Below are 18,164 nucleotides of genomic sequence, written 5' to 3'. Positions count from 1 at the left end.
TTTGGAATGAGGTGACATGATAGGTCCAAGTCAGCATGGATTTGTGAAAGGGAAATCATGCTTGACAAATCTTCTGGAATTTTTTGAGGATGTTTCCAGTAGAGTGGACAAGGGTGAACCAGTTGATGTGGTGTATTTGGACTTTCAGAAGGCTTTCGACAAGGTCCCACACAAGAGATTAGTGTGCAAAGTTAAAGCACATGGGATTGGGGGTAGTGTGCTGACGTGAATTGAGAACTGGTTGGCAGACAGGAAGCAAAGAGTAGGAGTAAATGGGTACTTTTCAGAATGGCAGGCAGTGACTAGTGGGGTACCGCAAGGTTCTGTGCTGGGGCCCCAGCTGTTCACATTGTACACTAATGATTTAGACGAGGGGATTAAATTTAGTATCTTCAAATTTGCGGATGACACTAAGTTGGGAGGCAGTGTGAGCTGCGAGGAGGATGCTATGAGGCTGCAGAGTGATTTGGATAGGTTAGGTGAGTGGGCAAATGCATGGCAGATGAAGTATAATGTGGATAAATGTGCGGTTATCCACTTTGGTGGTAAAAACAGAGAGACAGACTATTATCTGAATGGTGACAGATTAGGAAAAGAGAAGGTGCAACGAGACCTGGGTGTCATGGTACATCAGTCATTGAAGGTTGGCATGCAGGTACAGCAGGCGGTTAAGAAACAAATGGCATGTTGGCCTTCATAGCGAGGGGATTTGAGTACAGGGGCAGGGAAGTGTTACTACAGTTGTACAGGGCTTTGGTGAGGCCACACCTGGAGTATTGTGTACAGTTTTGGTCTCCTAACTTGAGGAAGGACATTCTTGCTATTGAGGGAGTGCAGCGAAGTTTCACCGGACTGATTCCCGGGATGGCGGGACTGACAGTTCAAGAAAGACTGAATCAACTGGGCTTGTATTCACTGGAGTTCAGAAGAATGAGAGGGGATCTCAGAGAAACGTTTAAAATTCTGATGGGTTTCGACAGGTTAGATGCAGGAAGAATGTTCCAGATGTTGGGGAAGTCCAGAACCAGGGGTCACAGTCTAAGAATAAGGGGTAAGCCATTTAGGACCGAGATGAAGAGAAACCTCTTCGCCCAGAGAGTGGTGAACCTGTGGAATTCTCTACCACAGAAAGTTGTTGAGGCCAATTCACTAAATATATTCAAAAAGGAGTTAGATGTAGTCCTTACTACTAGGGGGATCAAGGGGTATGGCGAGAAAGCAAGAATGGGGTACTGAAGTTGCATGTTCAGCCATGAACTCATTGAATGGCGGTGCAGGCTCGAAGGGCTGAATGGCCTACTCCAGAACCTATTTTCTATGTTTCTAAATGTTCTTTATCGATCTCCCCAAAGTCTAGCTCATAGAAATGTCGAAACATTTCCCGAAGTAGAGCTTGATACAATCGCTCTGTCTGCTTGAGACATCATGCCGGTAAGTGGACTTCTGTCAGATTTATTATTACTGATGCCACTGCATAGTGTACCCCCTGGTATAGGACTTTCCTATAGGTATTAAAACTAGCCTGTTTCTTGGTCCCTTGGTAGTTTTGGGACACCTCTCTAGTGTGGTCTTAGCTGGCGGGGTGGTCGGTAGGTGCCCTCTCGGGTGTGCGACTAATTCCATGGCATTTATTTAGGCCGGGGGACGTGGGATCACAGGCGTATAGGATTTGGTCCCACACCATTCCCTTCCTTGAATCCTGCCACTGTCTAACGAACACTATAGAGATGACTGCTGGACAGACCTTCTCCGATCCCCACATGCACACATACATTCCTTGCTCTGACTCCCACCATTTATCCCAACATATTCTCACTCCGTCTGGGGCACTCGGAATGGTCCGGTAGGTATCATTGTTAAGTCGTTCCCATCCAGCTTCCTGGTCCCCCGCGTCCTTGCTCAGCTTTCTGAGCCACCACCACCTACCCAGGGGAATCTGTCCTCTACAACTCAAACACACTCTCTTTCCTTCCATCACCCTAACCTGGGAAGCAACATTCTGTACCCTTGGGCATGGGAGGGACGCCTCCCTGTAAGTAAACCCGGCCTGGCTGCGGTATTTGTTCGAATTGGACCCAAGCCATTCCTGGCCACCTTCCCTTGTGATGATAGATGGCAACCTCACTCGCGCCTCGAGTACCATCCCCAGTAGTAACGATGGGCGCTCTTCCACCCGAGCACCCAAAGATCCGGGACTCCTCGATATCACCTCTCTTGCCGGTGCTTGCCCCCAATAGGGCGAGTAGGAACAGGATTCCTTCCATCATTTCTGGCTTTCCTGGAGGGGTCATACAACAGACAGCCTTGCCTTTGAGAAAATGTTCTCTGGCTTGGTTACAAGGTAATCTTATTCAAATTTAAACTTGACAGCTTTAAAATCCAAAACCAAACCACTAACTTGAAACTCAAAACCCCTTCAACTTAGATACTAACATAAATCAAAGCTATATACAGCGCCACCCGTCTCCGGGTGACCAGGTTACATCCTGGATGTCCTGTGCCTTCTGCGGTATCTGGGCAGCATTTGTACCGGGGGCCATGTCGTCCTAGGCCGTGAGACTCGGTTACTCCTTCTCACGAGGTCAGTACTCGGGGATTTCTCCGAGTCCCATACAATGGGTGGGGTGGCCCTTCCCTCTATGCAGTGAACAGCGCCTAACCCTAAAGCTAGTGGGACTCCTATCTCCCCTGTTGGTTCCCCATAGTCGGAACCTATGTCCAGTGGGGTTGCTACTTCCCCCATAGGCTTTCCATAATCGGGTTCAGTGCCTGGTGGGGCTGTTACCTCTGTTGTCGGCTCGTTCCCTTCAGAGGCTACGACCGGTGGGACTGCTGCCTCCCCTGCCGGTTCCCTACAGTCGGGCACAGCAGGCCTGGGACCTTTTGCCCATGAGCAGTCTCCTGACTGCCGCAGTCTTTGCTTCCTGGAGTCCCTCTCGGGATGGAGCAGTCTGTATCGTAGCGCAGGGGACCATGGGAACCTGGGCTGCAGGGTGCGGAAGGTCATTCTAAGGCCTTCGAGTACCTGGGGCTTGTACGAGTCCCAAACTATAGGTGGGACAGCCCACCCAGTAATGCAGCTCGCGGCCCCTACTTCTGCGGCCTATGAGTCTGCCCCCACTACCCCTGCGGTTCCCCCACAGTCGGAGGCTGCCGGCTGGAGGCCTTTGTCCTGAGCACGGCTCACCCCTCCCGGCTGCCCTTTGTGCTTCGCTGACCCTGGGTTGTACAGCTTGCACTGGTTGATGTGGAACCATTTCGTGCGGCAAGGCAATTTGACAACATACACCATGGGGCTTGCTTTATCAACAATATTGTATGGCCCCATGTACAGTGCTTCAAAAACCCTTACCTGCGCGAAGTTCCTTACCATTACCTGATCCCCTACTGCCCATTCGTGGTGTCTACGGGGTTCCAACGCAATCGGTTACTCCTGTGCTGCCTCCCCATGTTACCAGCAGCCTGCCAGTGAATCTGTTTGAGGTGCGCAAACAGATTCTTAGGTGAAGCTGTCCTGGCTCACTTCCCTGAGTTGGCCCTCAGTAAGCACTGGAGATAGCACATGGGTGGGGGTTCGCATGATCCGGCCAGTCATAAGCTCGTGCGGGGAATACCCCATGCTTTTCGACGGGCTGGCCCGGACCCCCATTAGGACCAACAGCAAGACCTCCACCCATGCCTTGGGTGAGTCTCCCATCTCCTTTCACAGCCTCTCCTTTATAGTCTGATTCAGTCGCTCCACAGAGCCCGATGATTGCAGGGTTGTGGGCGACATGCCATTTCCCCTCGATGCCGAGCACCTTAAGGGTGGCCTGCATCACCTTCCCGGTAAAATGACTTCCCTGATCGGACTCCACATTCTGTGGAAGTCCCCACCGGGAGAACACTTCCAGAACTAAAATTCTAGCTGTCTCAAGTGCGGTCGCTGTGCGGCATGGGAAAGCTTCCACCCATTTGGAGAAAACATCTACCAAAACCAGGCAGTATTTGTATCCTCCCTGGGTGGTGGGTAGGGGCCCGATGTAGTCGATCTGAATAAACTGCCATGGTCCCTTTACCCTTCTGATATGCCCCATGGACACCTACCTTTTCTGGGGGCCAGGGTTGTTGGCTGCACACACCAAACACTCCGAGCAAAACTGCCGGACATCCTCCGTAGTCCCAGCCACCACTCTGTCTGTTCCACCCTTTGCCAGGTGGTCTCAGGTCCGTGGTGTCCGGCTCCTGGACCCTCGTGGGCCAGTTGGAGGAATTCCCTTTGGTGCTGCTGCGGAACAATCCACTGATCCCCATGGAACAACATGCCTTCCTTTACAGCCACTTTAGCTGCACCGTACGGACCCTCTACTTTCTCCCCCTTGGCTAGCAAACTCGAGACAGATCTCAGGGTGGAGTCCTGCACCTGAACCGTTTTAAGGTCCGGGGTCAATGCTACCCCTGCACTCCCTTGTGTCCTGCCTCTGCCCCTAATTGCTGCCATGGGTCCTAAATTGTACGGATTCCAGAAACTGCCCGTACGAGCACTCTTTAGCTAGAGCGTCTGCCCGCTGGTTACCCTCCCCACGAGGTTCGGCCTTTGAGTGGGCCTTTAGCTTATGTACTATAGCCCGCATGATTCTCTCCGGCAACGGTTTGGTTGCTAGAGGTTTCCCGTCCGCAGATGTATACCCGCGATGGGACAGGTATTCTATATATGAATTGCAGGTAAACATGCTATTTGAACAAATCGTGTACGGGGTAGGGAACTCCTCGGGTGGGTCACAAAGTACACCACCGCTGACAATTCGGCATGTTGGGCGCTCATGATGCTTGGGAGCTTAATCGCCAGGGCAATGCCTGCCCGTGGGTCATAGATCCCGTAGCCCGTGAGTCGCTCGCCTGCCGACACTGTGTTGGAGCCGTCAACGTAGATTTCGCGGCCTGTGGGGTGTATCCTGGCCCGAAATCCTACATCGATGTCCCATACCCCTTCTATGGAACACCTATGGGCCACCCGTGAGTAGATCATGTTGGCCGCTAGTCTCGGCTCACAAAGACCTTTCACCTTTAAGTCCATTTGGGAGCGAAGTAGGGTCCAGCAAGCAATCCGGGCACTGCTCACTGTCCCATCTTTAATTCTCCCATCGAGGAGCATTTGGATGGTCATGTGATGGGTGAGGAGCATAATTGGAGACCCCCCCTGTAAAGATAAGGGATATTTTTACCACCCAATGAGTGGCGAGGAGGTGTCTCTCACAGTTGGAGTATGCCTTCTCCACATCTGTGAGGACCCTGGAGGTGTAGACCACCGGTGTGAGCTGGCCATGTCGCTCCTGAAGCAGCACTGCGCTCAGTCTATCCCCACTGGCTGCTACCTCCAGGAAAAACTCCTCATCCCCATCAATAGTCCCTAAAGCTGGCGCGGTTTGCAGGTTTTTTTTTAATTGAATGAACGCCTCCTCGCAGCTTTTGTCCCAGTCCCACTCCACTCCTTTGTAAAGGAGTCGGAGTAGGGGTGCTGCTGTAGCTGTGTAGTCCTCAATGAAATCCCTGCAGTAACCAGTAAGCCCTAAGAAAGATCTTACTCCAGTAACAGAATGAGAGGCTGGCAATTCCTGCACTGCTTCTCTCCTGGCCTTATCTATAGCCCTCTCGCCTGCGCGCACAGTCAGCCCCAGGAATTTTACTTCTGGCTGGCCGATCTGCACCTTCTTTGGGTTGACTTAAAACCCTCTTCCTTTAGCAGTCCCAGCAGTTCAGCCAGCAGTGGGCCGCGCTCCTCACCCTTGTCGCTGAATAGGAGCAGGTCATCCATATACTGTACCAACTGCTGGGGCTTACTGAAGTGTTTTGGACAATTGGCCATGCATTGGTGGTATATACTGGGGCCGTTATGAAACCCCTGGGGAAGCCAGTTCCACATGTATTGCTGGCCCTTGAAGGTAAAAGCAAATTTGTACTGCTCCCCTCTCTTTAACGGGATGGACCAAAAACTGTTTGAGATATCCAGCACCGTGAAGGTGCACACGGCTGCCAGTACGCTTCCAATTAGATCGGCGACTGCAGCGACTGTGGGCGCGTAGGCTGGCATATTGCGGTTGAAGACCCAGTAGTCCACAGTTGCTCTCCACGAATTGTCCGGTTTCCTAACCGGCCAGAGTGGTGAGTTCACGTGGGTGGCTATTGGCCTCAAAACTCCCTGTTTGACTAGGGAACCCAGGGCAATCTCCAGATCTGCCTCCGTCTCCCTAGGGAAATTATACAGTTTTTGGGGCCTGGTCATGGGATCCCCATCTACGCTAACCTCAACCCCGGTTACCCTTCCACAATCATGCTTGTAGGTGGCGAATGCACTGAGATTTGCCTGCACAAATGCCTGATACTCTCTAGGGGTACTGCTTACCAGTAACTCGAGGTCATAGCCTTCTTTTGGCTTTACTGTGCATAGGGTCCCTTTGCCTTGTGTCCCCGGGATCATTACAACTTCTTTCTCTTCCCCCGTGCACACCGCTTCCCAGAGACAATGATTTCTAAGATCCACTAGGACTTGTGACCAATAATGAAATCTGCGCCGAGGATCCCTGTTCCCTCTTTCTCCCACTTCATTAGGACACACGTCCATTTGGTGTGGAGTGCTCCTAAGTCAATTGATAGTGGAATGGAGAACGAGCCAGCCTGCTCGGTACCTGTGAATCCTACCAAGGAATACGGGACTCCGTTCGACAGAGGTGAGGTGGGTTGGGTTATCCGCGTAAACGATGGTGCTTGAAGCACCAGTGTCTAGCAGATAGGTCCCTTTAACCCTCTCCACCTCCATCTTCACGAAAGGCCATTTCCACTCATCATATTGTAAAGGGCACAGGTATACAGACAGGCTGTGCTGGCTCTAGTTATGGATCAGGATTAGGTGGGGCAGATGGGATTGCGCCGGTGGCTACAGCTACATTCCCTGAGCCCATTATCATAGTTCGGAGCGCGGCCACAATCTTATCGAAACTGTCAGAGGGATTGTGTGCCACAGGTCCGGAGTTTGGGCCCGGGCTGTTAAACCTTTTGTGGAAGGGGAATCCTTTAAGGTGGGGATTCCTTTCCAAGGATTTCGGCAATCCTTACACCAGTGTCCACTTTTTCCGCGCCCATAGCACGTACTCTTTGAGTCGGATGTGCTCCCCCCTTCCTGGTGCCATTCTCTCCTGGAATTACTGGGCCGGATCTCGTGGACCTTTCCTTTTTGTGGGGCCTGAAAAAAACATCTCCCACCACTACACTAACTAAGTTAGGCTCTGAAATTGCAGGGACTATGCTCACCAAAGGATTTCTCCACAGTTTAGACCAGTTGCACACTGCTTTCTCTCTCCTCAATCTTATAGATTCTTTGGCTGGTTGCGATGTCTTCGGTATTAGCACTGGTCAATGTTTTGATGGTAAATAAGTTTTCTCCTTAAGTCAGCGCTAGATGATTGTTGGTTTTTCAGTGACTCCTAGGCTTCTTGTTAGGTTCTTCTTGTTGTGTTGCTGTAACCTTGTGTGGCACATTAGATGTTTCAAAGCCAGAATCAAAGAGCCCAGAGTCCAAGTGCTTTTCCAGAGTGTCCTCGGGTCCGTTTCTTCAAAAGTGTTTCCTCAGCCCAAAGGTTACCACAGCCCAAAAGTTACCACCAAGGCCTCCAGTTATCCCTGAGAGGTATTCAAACTTTTGCACCAAAACTCGGGTGCACAATTGATTTTTGATGACTGCTTTTGTGTGATTTTGGCAGGCTGATCAACTCTAATGTGATCACTTTGTGAGAATTTTGGTGGGCTGATTGAGCATTAGCATGATACAAGATTCCCAAAGGTGTTGATGGGGTTTTCGAATGGTGTTGTTAGAATGTAATCAGTTCTTGATACTGTCCATTGTGTGTTTTGGTGATGCCAGAGTTTTCTATATAGCTGGTTTAAGAACTATTAAAATATGTATGTGTCTGGGTCCCTAGTAAGTGGGCTTTTGTTAGACTGCTAATGTCTCCCTGAGGCCTGCCTCCCAGATGGGTTAGTTGCCCTATGCAGGCCCAGCATACAACTTAATGTCCAAACTCAATCTAGTTTAGTCCAAAGGCACTTAATAGTGAGATATTTCTGTCCACATTTCTCCTCCAAAAGTCTAACATAGTTCCCTTTTAAATTCCAGACACATGTTCATTGAGTAGGGGGTCCCAGAATTTTGTGAACAAGTAAGTGCGCATTCAGTTCAGATGTCGTAATCCTTAGTTACGCTGCTGACTGCAAAATTTTAGCCAAATGTACAGGCCACATCATGGAGTGATTAGCACTGTTTTATCTGAGAATATAACTATGGAAGGCCTGAAACCTGTAACAGCTCCATTCTTCAGTACAAACACCCATCAGTTTGATGAGGACAAAATTCACAAAATATACATGTTTGAGAGTTACGAAATGATCCACATAAGAGAAATATCAATCGGCAGTTCAATTGGATGGCAATAGTTCAAGGCTAGCTGATGAAGTCTGACTTTAAAAATAACTATGATGTAACACAATCCAAACTGTGAGGATATCATACTAATGGTAACATTTCATTGACATAACATCACCTGTGGTCCAAATTCCAGATAGACTCCCTTTGGATTGTAAGCACAGGTTTGGAGAGGAAATGTCAGTGTTAAGATAAGGTCAAGATAGACAAATTGAACAGATCCTTTAACCTGTAAAATCTTTCAGTTCATGTTTTGTGAGCTACATTTTTTTAAATAATTGTTGACATACCAGTTTATTCTTTTGCTGCTGGTAAGAAGTGTTTATAACATGCTTTTATGGATCATTCATCTGGCAGGCTGGATATTGTTAACTGAATTCAAGCCACTAACTTTTTGCCATTCCACACTGAGTCATTAGGAATTCAATATAATAAACAGGTACTAGTTGAGTTGGCCTTGGTAGGTCAAAATTTGTCCATGAAAAGAGTAAAGACTTTGGGGGTTCCCAGACTACTTGGAAGTATTATGGTAGATGTTGCACTGCAGATTTCATGAGGTAAATTGACAGCTCAAGAAAAAGCTTTTATTTTAGAGCATCTGTATATTTTTTATGTTATCTAATAATCATTAACAATGCAGCAAAACCACAAGCAATGGTTTTGCAACTCGTCTTATCACACTGCACCAATTATTATTGAATTTTATATTTTAACTAAATTATATGTCATTCTTCCTATAAAATTTTGGCCAACTCACAGTAATAATGAATTATCACCTTGAAGCAAGTGGTATGGATAGGCTGGGGTGATTTTGGTTAAAGGGTGAAAATAAGTGCTAAGTGGGTGTGGTGTGCTAATAAAACGCACCTATTTGAAAGTCTGGTTTTAGCACACAATTGTGGGCCTAATTGTTGATTATCTTAATTTGAACTTGCCTGGAGGTGCTGAAACAGACACCTGCAGGTTCAGCACTCAAGCATTGATGAGAAGCACTTTCCATGGAGCAGTATATGCGGGCTTCACATACCCACTTGCACTGAAGGGCCGGAATCTCCCCAGCTCTGCAAGTGCGGGTTTGGAGGTGGGCCTGCTGTCAAAATGGGTGAGATTGACAGCGGGCGGGATCCTGCTCTGAACTCATCTCCTTGTCAATTTTCAAAGTGTTGGGTCTGGCTGTGGTTCACAGAGTTAAACATTTGTTCAAAGGTAGTTAAGCAGGATTTTACCACGTACTTACCATTTTATCAGGTTTTTAACCAAATTTCCCAGAGAACAGTTATCATGTCAGCTAGGTAGGTCGGGAGTTGTGTCAGCATCGAATGATTCACTAACCTGACAGCTGCAAATGGTCAATGAAAGCTCCCATTTCATTGGTCTTCACTTTCCAAGGTTAAAAGCAATTGCTTACTGCAATTAAAAGACAGATTGACCTTTATGCAGCTAGCAAGCATTTGGAGCAAACTCTTTATCCAGTGTGACCTCACTGGAATCTCTCCCACCATCTCTCCTATCATCTCAACTTCACCTGCCATCTATTCCAACGGCATCAGTGCCCTTGAAATAAATCTCACCTTGGTCATCAGAATCCCACCACGATCAGTCCTAACACCAACATCACCAGGCACACTAGCAGCACCAACATCCACACCAATCTTCTCCGCAATCAACTGATGCTGCACCGGACACAGGGGGCCTGAAATTCAGTACCATTGGAAAGCTGGTGCTCTCCCCACCTTTTTGTTGCCATTAGCGCCGACATTTTCTCATGACTGGGCCACCCCATATTCAGCTCCAAAAGTGAACAAATGGGTCCCAGCGCTAATGAACCCTTCCAAAGTGGGTTTTTGGGCGATCTGGCTGTCTTAATTTAAGCGTTATCACCACGAAGGGTTTCTAACGAGCCAGCTGCTCCTTGGCCTTTTTAAATGCCAGGGTTTGTAGCAAGTCCTTGAGGGAGGAAAGGAGTTTGGAAGGAGTATGGAAGGGGTTTGGAAGGATGGCTGGTGTAAGAAGTGCAAGGAGAGCCAACAGGTTGAATGATATGGAGCTGGAGACACTGATGGACGGTGTGGAGGACAGAAGAAGAATACTGTTCCTGATGTGGGGAGACCTGGCAGACAGGCAGTACATAATGCATGGAGGGAGATTGCAGCTGAGGTGTCAGGCACCTCCATATATGTGAGGACGCACCCTCCCATGAGGGTGCTGGCCAGTCTGCACCCGGTCCTTCCAGGGTAACGATGAGTCAACGCTCCTAGCTCTGGGACAATGCTCTGAGGCAACGGGGATCCCCCTGTTCCTCCTCCACCTCCTCCTCAGGTGGTACTGCTGGCTCGATCTCCAGCGGCTGTCCCCTCATGATGGCCAGGTTGTGCAGCATGCAGCAGACCATGACGATGAAGGAGACCCATTGAGGAAAGTGCTGCAAGGTGCCACCAGAGCGGTCCAGGCACCGGAACCTCTGCTTAAGGATGCCTATGCACTGCTCGATGATGCACCTGGTGTCATTGTATGCATGCTCTGGCACTGTTCTGGAGTGAGCAGCCAAGTGGACAGGGGATATCCCTTGTCCCCAAGCAGCCAAACACAATCCTGATTCGGGCCGGTCAAGATGGCAGGCACATTGGTCTGGCGCAGAATGAACGAATCATGGCTGCTGCCTCCCTTGACCGCTGTCTCTCTGCACAGTGCTGACGGCGACATCTTCTCCTGCATGCTGCCCTGCTTCTGAGCATGTGTACCAACTCTCCTGCCATCCTCAGGGTGAACCCTGCCAAGCAGGTCTCTGAAAGTTGTACAAAGTATGTGCAAACCTCTGAGCAGCACTCAGCAGGCTGAGTGGAGCCAAAACAATTAATAAAACAATATGAAAAGATACATACAGTGGATGATGGAATCTGAAATAAAAATACTAAAATTAAATAAACGATTTCCCCAATCGCAGTAACACTCCAGCGGTGTTGCATTCGAGCACCGGCTCGAGAACCTCGCGGGGGCACTGCTGGGAAAAGTCTTACCTTTTTGCAGCTGAAAATCCCTGTCCTTGTGGCTTTTCAGTGGCCCACACGCTGCCGAGCTCACCACTGAAAGTTACCTTTACAGCGGCTTCACCGCGCTGTTTCCAGCAGACGTGAACACCGCTGAAATCCGCCGCCCCCCCCCCCGAGCTGAATATGGCTCAGGGAGGGAAAATCATCCGACCACGGTGGCTGATCAATTTTATCAGTTGACCGCCCAAACTCCACGGTAGCCATTCCTTCAGGGATGGTGAATTTTGGCCCCAGGGCATCATCACCCATGCACATTGCTGCCCGGGACACCAGCAATTACCTCACTATGTCCAGGTTTGCTTCACTTAACACTGTACACCCTGCCTGCCACATGATATGCCAGCTTGGCACCACCCCATACCAGCACCATAAACAATCCATACAATATCCAAGCCATTCCTTTCACACTCATCACCATTGTGAGGTGGGCTTATGACTTACCATTCACTGGAAATCACTAAGCCACTTTCTTGTCATACAATGTATGACACACAAATCATGTGCACACAAATTTGCCCAAGAAGGCAATATGGTGAAAATAAAGATTTCAATGGTTGTGCTGTCAGTGTTCTACAGCATTGAGCTGCTGCAAACACTGGCAAGCACTGCACAAAGGTGCACGGCTACACCAGGCTCTCCCTTGACTCCCTATGCTTATGGAGGGAGTCACAGCACACAGGGAGGTTCTCTTATCGGCCAATGGGTGGAAGAGACCTCTCCAGGAGATCAACACCACCTGGTTGCACATTGCACAAGTGGGCACGCACAGGAGGGCCTGGCTGCAGTGCCGCAAACCTTTCAATGATCTCAGTAGATCACAAAACGTTATTGCAAACCCACACTCAACCTCATCCTGCTGTGCCACTCATCACATCCCCATCACTCTTCCTTCCCTACTCTACCCCTGCACATCCTTTCTCACACCAACTTACCTTGCACCTCCACCCATCCCTCTCTCTCTATCTATGTTATCACTTCCCCATCTCACTAGCCATCCCTCACACTCAACATAGTAACAGAAACTTTACACGGACATTCGCTAATGCAACCACTGTGTGTTGTTAGTTTGAATGATTGGACAAGGATGAGTGTGAGTGTGAGGGATGGTTAGTGGGATGGGGAAGTGATAACAGAGATAAAGAGAGAGGGATGGGTGGAGGTGCAAGGTAAGTTGTTGTCAGTAAGGATGTGCAGGGGTAGAGTCGGGAAGGCAGAGTGATGGGGATGTGATGAGTGGCACAGCAGGATGAGGCTGAGTGTGGCTTTGCAATAACGTTTTGTGATCTACTGAGATCATTGAAAGGTTTGCAGCACTGCAGCCAGGCCCTCTGGACGACATCCCTGCTCGTGCCCTCCTGTGCAATGTGCAACCAGGTGGTGTTGATCTCCTGGAGAGGTCTCTTCCACCCATTGGCAGATAAGAGAACCTCCCTGTGTGTGTGACTCCCTCCATAAGTATATGGAGGGAGTCATGGGAGAGCCTGGGTGCAACTGTGTACCTTTGTGCAGTGCTTGCTATAGAACACTGACAACACAACTGTCAAAATTAATGTGGATATGGTTCCTGTGTGGAGGCAGAAGATGTGGGTATGGTTCTTAATGAATGCTTTGTGTCTATTTTCACAAAAGAGAGGGGCAATGCAGACATTACAATCAGTGAGGAGGAGTGTGAAATATTAGATGAAATAAACATAGTAAGAGAGGAGGTATTAAGGGGTATAATAGCTTTTAAAATGAATAAATCCGCAGGGCCGGATGAAATGTATCCCAGGCTGTTAAGGGAAGCAAAAGAGGAAGTAGCAGAGGCTCTGACCATCATTTTCCAATCCTCTCTGGCTACAGGTGTGGTGCCAGAGGACTGGGGGACTTCTAATGTTGTACCTTTGTTTAAAAAGGGAAAAAGGCATAGACCGAGTAATTACAGGCCAGTCAGTCTAAACTCAGTGGCAGGAAAATTATTGGAAAAAATTCTGAGGGACACGTTAAATCTTCATTTAGAAAGACACGGATTAATCAAGGACAGTCAGCATGGATTCATTAAGGTCCCACATGGCAGACTGGTAATGAAAGTAAAAGCCCATGGGATCCAAGGCAAAGTAGCAAGTTGGATCCAAAATTGGCTCAGAGGCAGGAAGCAAAAGGTAATGGTTGATGGGTGTATTTGTGACTGTAAGGTTGTTACCAATGGGGTTCCGCAGGGTTCAGTACTAGGTCCCTTACTTTTTGTGGTATATATCAATGATTGCTCTACTCGGAACTCCTACCTGGCAAGCGAGCCCCAGATGGGCAGAGAAAGCATTTCAAGGACACCCTCAACGCTTCCTTGATAAAATGTAACATTCTCACTGGCACCTGGGAATCCCGCCCAAAGTGGAGGAAGAGCATCCGGGAGGGTGCTGAACACCTTGAGTCTCGTCACCGAGAGCATGCAGAAACCAAGCGTAGGCAATGGAAGGAGTGTGCGGCAAACCAGACTCCCTACCCACCCTTTCCTCCAACCACTGTCTGCCCCACTTGTTACAGAGACTGTAATTCCCACATTGGACTGTACAGCTACCTGAGAACTCACTTTGAGAGTGGAAGCAAGTCTTCCTCGATTTCGAGGGACTGCCTATGATGATGATGAGACTTGAATGTATGGGGTATGATTAAGAAGTTTGCAGATGATACAAAAGTTGGCTGTGTGGTTGATAATGAAGAAGAAAGCTGTAGACTGCAGGAAAATATCAATGAACTGGTCAGATGGGCAGAACAGTGGCAAATGGAATTCAATCCGGAGAAGTAGGACACTGAGAAGTGTAAAGGAACAAAGGGACCTGGAAGTGCATGTCCACAGACCTCTGGAGGTAGCAGGCCAGGTAGATAAGGTGGTTAAGAAGGTGTACGGAATACTTGCCTTTATTAGCTGAGGCATAGAATACAAGAGCAGGGAGGTTATGGTCGAACTTTATATAACACTAGTTAAGCCAAAGCTAGAGTACTGCGTGCAGTTTAGGTCACCACATTACAGAAAAGATGTGATTGCATTAAGAAGGTACAGAGGAGATTTATGAGGATGTTGCTTGGACTGGAGAATTTTAGCTATGAAGAAAGATTGGATAGGCTGGGTTTGTTTGCTTTGGAGCAGAGGAGGCTGAGGGGAGACCTTATTGTGGTGTATAAAATTATGAGGGGCCTGGATAGAGTGGATAGTAAGGATCTATTTCCCTTGTAGGGCGGGCTTAATAAGCCCAATCAATGGGAGATTGTTCATATAGTGCGGGCCAGAGCGAGGAGCGGCTTTGCCACCTGCCACGCACCCCGGCCATCCCAGTGGGCGAGATCGCAGCCAAGGTGTAGAGTGCGCCGGCTGACATACAATGGGAGGTTTCAGGATTGCTCAGGGACTGAAGGACACAACACTTGAGGTCCTTGTGGAAGAGGTCCAGAGGTGGATGGATGGATGTTCTATACTCTCAGGGAGAAGGAGGCTTCCTGTCCCTCTCTCCAGCGGTAGCTGGTGCTGCTCTGCCTGGCCTCATGTCCTCCTCCCATTCTTCCTGCAGACCAAGCGGACCTTAGCAAGACAGCCATGATCAAGCGCTCCCTTTCTATTGGTGACTCCTATAAGCTGTCCAGTAAGGTAGAGTAGCACAGCACTCACTCTTTTTAGGTGAAGTCCTCAGAGAATTTCCAGAATAAATGTTGATAGAATGTTGATGAAGTATTGACAAAGTGTCCCAGAAAGTCTCCTGATGTGTCTCAAAAGTCCTCTTCAAACCTGTGAACATGAACACTGAGCATGGTTTTAAGTAATGCTTGAAATCCTCAGTAATAACTTGTTTACTCCTATTCAGCTGGTCACTGTCAGGAGAGGGTGTTATTTGAAGTGCTATCCACCAAAATGCCATGCAGCCAATTTAAGTGGCAATCAGCCCTTAATGATTCTCTGGGTGGCCATATGCTCGCTTCAACACCTTTACCAAGGTGGTATCTTGTAATAAACATGAGCTAAACCAGCGTTGCAGTTCAAGACCCCATATCGGTAACCTCGGAGGCTCTTTCAAGCCTGAACGAGCGAGGGAAAATCACCTTCTTAATTTTATGCTTGGTTTATTGTTGCTTTTTTAATGAAAACACATTTTGAATTATTCTCAAGAAGAATCTCCCTTTAACAAATTCTTCGAAGTGGCACCGAGTGCTGAAAATGAGGTTTGCACCCCCCTTACCCATGCACATATGTTCCCTCTCAGCAGCAGAGACAGCACTGAAGGACATTGTCAGGCACAATCTCAGTCTAACTGCCAGGATTGTGACCCAAGCATTTTGGGGCTCAGTAATTCAAATACGTAACTGATGAGAAAGAAGGATTTTAACAGTTTTGAGGATCAGGAGGTACCGACAGTAGTCACAAAGTAGATGGTGATACTCACGTACACAAGAAATCTTATTATGAAGACGGAGGCCTGAATTTTCTCGGGTTTAGACCAGTCACAAGAGCGGTAGGACTCGACCAGCAGGGGCAGAAAATGGAGTGGGACCCAGAACTGCTGGGCCTGTACCACGAAGACACGAGTGGTGATTTCCTACGGGATGGTGGTAGTGCTATCTGATATTTAAAAGGAAGCCAGACCAATGGGATAGTCGCACCCACTAGATAACCTACAGCTCTCACCTACTGAGCATCCAGTGACCTGGTACCAGAAACACATCAACACCCAAGTCCAAAGATCAGCTGAAGTGGGCCCATAAAAGTCTTCAGGCTGGCCTGGAAGGCCCAAGTTTGTGCTGACTGTTTTTTTTCATTTAATAAATGGTGGAAATGAGCTGCTTATGCTAGCGCCTTATGCTTGCTACTCTCCTCAGTCAGGTGTTGCATCTTGCATTCCCCTTTTAGCGAACGCCTAAGTTGTGCCAATTTTGTTGTGGGCACCTGGCTGATTTATTAAATTTAGATGACACTGCTCTGACCTCAAATACTTTGGCAGGATCAGGAGCATGAGTTGTTGGTGGGGCATGAGCCTTGCTCTTCTATAGTTATGGCTGCAGAGTGGATTCAAGGAAGTTTGGTGCAACATACTTCCATTTCTTTTCTCCCAATATCTGTTTAATGGAGAGAAAATCTAGCCACAAGTTCTACACCAAAATATTGACCCAAAGGCACAAAATGCAGCTAAAAGAAACACACTCTAACTCGCCAAAAAAGTGAACACATGATGAGATCCTGTCCTCCGTTTAACTTATGGCTAACTAACTTAACTCTGATTAATGAACTAACAATTGAAGGTATTCCTTTGCAGGTATACCTCCATGTTTTATTCCAAACAGTGCTAGTCAACATCTGCATGATTCTCAATGTGACTTTAAATGCATCAGAGGCAGTGACTTTGAATGTTTGCAGCAGGAATGGATTATTTTGCAGTCGATGGCTTGTTTTCAGTGCACTAGCACCAGCAAGTTCGGGCTGGAATGGAAAGAAGTTTGCACAATACTTTATCCATCCTGGTAGCAAATGCCCATAGGATTGTACTTGAGAGTCAGGTACCTACCTGGAACTCACAGAAGACTAGTGGATGCAGAGGCTATCGTTAACCACAGATGTATGTCACTCAGTCGTGCCTTATCATACGAGCTGGAAGGACTGTCCTTAGGTAACATTGGCACTTAATAGCTGATCTTCTGAATTCACGTTGCTGTCGGGGAGTCTCAGCTGCTGGCTGTGCAAAGTGAGAAATTATCACCATGCTATTTCAATATTCCTTCCATTAAATTAAGTTTGGTGTTTCTTTGCCTACCTGTCCATGATCCTTGCCCTTACACAAAGAAAAGGCCACTGCTATTCCAGCCTGAAGGCTAGGAAATGGAGAAGACGAATTACCTTCATGTGACAAAACACTGGAAGGCCTTGCAGCGGGCGAGGTGCTTGCCTTGGTTGTGCTTGACACTTTTTGAGTTGTATCAGAGGATTATAACTCTGCAGCTGGATTGGCTTCACTACAGGAGTTCCACTAACAAGGGCACTAATCAGAACTATCTGTGCACCAACACTGCTTTGTTCAGGAGAGGTCAGTTGCTCGGAAAACACTTCAATGGTTATCTGCTGAGATCATTGTACCTGGATAAGCTCCTGTAGTCTTCATTAATGATCATTCTGCTTTTCATTCTGAGTGTTTAACCCATCCAAGGTGGTTTCTGTGTCTGAATACAACCAGAGGTTATGGGCGAGCAAAGCCCCAATTTTAACTTAATCAGCCCAGTGGGAACATGATGGATTTGGGTTTGGACGACCCTTCCAAATTGATTTCAACAGAGAGGAATATCAGATTGGGTGTTAACCGGATGCCTGACCCAAACCCGTTCCTACCGGCAGGGTTTTCCAGCACATACTGCAGCTGCAGTGGGTCATTTTAACTTGTATTCTCAAGCTCAAAATGGGTGGTTGTGAATGGACTGCCCATTTTACATCTCACCTGACTTTCTTTTCCATTTCTCATTTTTGAGCTCAAATGAAGCAGGCCAGCACTATCCAATTTCACCATCACTATTATTAGTGCCACAGACTCCTGCAAGGAGGGCTCAGCTGCATCTATTGATTTCACCACACTCTTTCATGGTTGACTGAAGATTGCCAATGCTGTGTGTGAGAACCCCACGTAATTTGGCAGTGGACTCTGCCATAT

This window comes from Pristiophorus japonicus, chromosome 7 (assembly GCF_044704955.1).
Source record: "Pristiophorus japonicus isolate sPriJap1 chromosome 7, sPriJap1.hap1, whole genome shotgun sequence".
NCBI lineage: Eukaryota > Metazoa > Chordata > Chondrichthyes > Pristiophoridae > Pristiophorus > Pristiophorus japonicus.
This window is presented reverse-complemented; position numbering follows the sequence as displayed.